The sequence below is a fragment of the Mycetomoellerius zeteki genome, unplaced genomic scaffold (assembly GCF_001594055.1).
Source record: "Mycetomoellerius zeteki isolate Tzet28-1 unplaced genomic scaffold, Tzet1.0 scaffold424, whole genome shotgun sequence".
In the NCBI taxonomy this organism is placed as follows: domain Eukaryota; kingdom Metazoa; phylum Arthropoda; class Insecta; order Hymenoptera; family Formicidae; genus Mycetomoellerius; species Mycetomoellerius zeteki.
This window is the reverse complement of record NW_017257419.1, coordinates 10,505-14,028: the sequence shown is the minus strand read 5'-3', so window position 1 is coordinate 14,028 and position 3,524 is coordinate 10,505.

The following is a 3,524-nucleotide window of genomic DNA, read 5'->3' as shown; positions in this document are numbered from 1 at the left end:
AACACCGGGCGCCTGCGTCTACGGCGTCGTCACGCCGCAAGGACGCGCGTCAGGACGACCGAACGGGTCGTCCAAGACCGCGGGATGATTATGTATGTTTCAATGCTCGGTCAAAGTCGGCAACACTTTCAAAAATATACAATAACTAACACCCGAGTCGAAACGCGTCCGCTACGAACGAGTGGTTCATCAGAACTGCGCGACGGCGAACGTTCACTACCGTCTCTCGCCAGTGCGCGTGCGTGGTAGAACACGCGACAGAGAGCGCAGCTCTGATTGGCCACTTGAGTTATTTTGAAAGAGACATGACGCCGCGGTTTTTTGTGAGCATTGCGCAGTGCTGCCAGCGGAGACGCGTTTTCTCGCGCGCGCAACTTCAACATTGTATCAAGTTCACAAGAATACGGGTACCTTTAGAACCCGTATTCTTGTTCCAGATAAACTACTAGATTTTATAGAGAGATACATAATTATTAGGCTTATAATAAGTAAAACAAACAATGTAATTAAAATAAGATAAAGAAATTATAAATATAAGAATAATTATATGTAATTAATATATAATAGAAACATGGGGAAGGATATTAAAATAATTTGTATCATCTTTTTACATATTTTAAATAAAATATTTTTTTTATATTGAGTTAATTTTATTTTATTATAAATCATATTTATAAAATATATTTTTGTAAAGAATACTGGTAAGGTTTTTGGCAGTTTTCCTTATTCTTGCAACAAATGTTGGTATGCTTATGATTCTGCCAAATAAAATATTTTATTTAAAATATGTAAAAAGAGAGAGAGAAGAGAGATGATTAAAATTATTTTAATATCCTCTTCCCCACGTTTCTATTATATATTAATTACATATAATTATTCTTATATTTATAATTTCTTTATCTTATTTTAATTACATTGTTTGTTTTACTTATTATAAGCCTAATAATTATGTATCTCTCTATAAAATCTAGTAATTTATCTGGAACAAGAATACGGGTTCTAAAGGTATCCGTATTCTTGTGAACTTGATACGTGTGAAGTCGCGCGCGCGAGAAAACGCGTCCCTGCTGGCAACGTGGCAACACTGGTATTGCGTAGTCATACGATCCCGGCAGACGCGTAAATCCTGGGAAATCGTTTGCCTGGGATGGATATGCGTCGGTCCGAGTGTTGTCTTAATATTTTTGAAAAGTGCGGCCGGCAAACGATCATTAGTACTCAAACTCACTTTTGTGTATTCTATTCACGCGATCTAACCGTATTGTTCATTAAAATTTCTAGAGGCAAATGCCATTAATTAAGAAGAAGAAACGGCAGACGCGTTTCGGCTCGCGGTCGAATATACATAATATACGAACAGTCGCATGTAAGTACGTTTACATCATACAAATAAACGAATTATAATTATATGATGGCTGCGTTCCACTTAACGCTTACAACGCTCGTGGGATCATTTCATCCTTGACGTTTATCAAATATTAAACAAGAACAAACGATGCTCGCGAGCGTTGCGAGCAATAAGGTAATAGGTTTGTTCGCGTCGCAATATCCAACATGCTCCAACATGCTCCTACCATAGCTCCTACTCACTCCAACGCGCTTGATAGAGTGAGTAGGAGCTATGGTAGGAGCATGTTGGATCTTGCGACGCGACAAACCTAATATAAATAAATAAAATTTTGTGTAACTGTCTGAACATAGGTCCGATCCCAGTGTCCGGACACAAAATTTATTATTAATTTCAAATGTTTTTTTTATTACAGAGTGTTATAATTTAATTGCATTTAAAGATTACAATTCAGTTATAATATTACGTTTTAAAAAGCGTATTTGAGACAAATATTAACTTAAATAAATAAAGTGTTATGTAAATGGACATAGGTTATGTTCAGTCACTGGGATCGGACGGTACCTCTATGTCCGGATAGTTGCACAAAACTTTATTTATTTATATTAATATTAATCTCAAATGCTTTTTTTACTTTAAAGATCAATTTGAATTAGTTGTCTTTTGTCATTAAACATCTATTTATATTATTATTTTCCGTCAGCATATTAATTTTCCAATTGTGGTCCGACATTGGGACAATTACGTCTCAGTGTCCAACTGGCTTGTCCGGCCACTGGTACATTGATTCTACTGGCATTCTATTATTTATTTAAATTTCTTAATTAATAATTGTTACAGTTCAAATAATTTGTTCTTGCTTAAGGGAGTCTTGAGTTTTCAAATGAATACAAATATTTATATTAAAAACCTTTTTGATATTATAAATTGTATTATTTATAAGAACCTAACGCTTAAACGTCCAGCTACTGGGACATTTACCTTAAGTGGAACGCAGCCGATGTTGACAAATTTGTGTAAATTTAAATATACACTGTTAAAAATGTAACCACTTTACATGTAAATAAAGCTCGTGGTTATGGACGAAATTAAAAATAATGAATTTAACTAAAAATTAAATTACAGTAGTTACTTAAATGTAATGAACGTGTACATTAAATTTCATGTATATGTACACAAATATACTTTTCAGTTATAAATATATTAAGTTTAATGTAATATCATGAAATTAAGTTCAAATTGTGTAACTTAAAAGTATATTAAATTTCATGAAATTTTTAACAGATGTATATAAAACCAAAATTTTCAGCTTTAAAATCAATTTTCTGCTTTAAAAACATTATTTTCTTATATAATTTTTGTTCTTAAAGCAGCAAATTTACGATTTTATGACTCTTTATTTAAAATGAAACATGTACGAAAGTCGTTACGTTCCTAGGCAGGATGGGAGATGGGATAGATCTCGTTTCGCATTGACCTTGATTTACAATGTATTGATATATCTTTGTTTTGATTTCTGCCCGAAACTTGCTTCGCAGAAATCAAAACAAAGATATATCAATATTGATAATGCATGATTTTTCACGCGAGTTTAGGTGACCCTATATGGTCAATATATAATACTGATCAGTAATATTAGGTTTGTCGCGTCACATGCTCCAACATGTTCCAATATATTCCTACCATAACTCTTCCTCCAATGCACTTAGGTAGAGTAAGTAGGAGCTATGGTAGCAGCATGTTGGAGCATGTTGGAGCTTGCGACGCGAACAAACCTATTGAATCAGTAAAGCCCAAGACATAATGCGAGCGAATAGCGATAGCGATAACATAATTTCAATCTATCAGAAATCGGATATATCGGAATACACAGTTTCTAATAAGTTGAACTATGTTATTCCTATCGCTGTCGCTATTCCCTCGCATTGTCTCTTGGACTTTATACTGACAATACGCATCAATATTTATATTATTTTTCCAACTTTACACTATCAGTATTACTGGCAATGTATTCCCTGGTGAAAATTTTTCTCAGAATTTTTCATATGATTTTGCAGAATTTCTATATAATTTTATAACTTTCTCATATTTTTTTATAGGAATTGGAACACTTCTCAGAAAATCTACATCTTTTCTCAGAATTTTTCATATATGTTAATTATGAAATATCATAAGA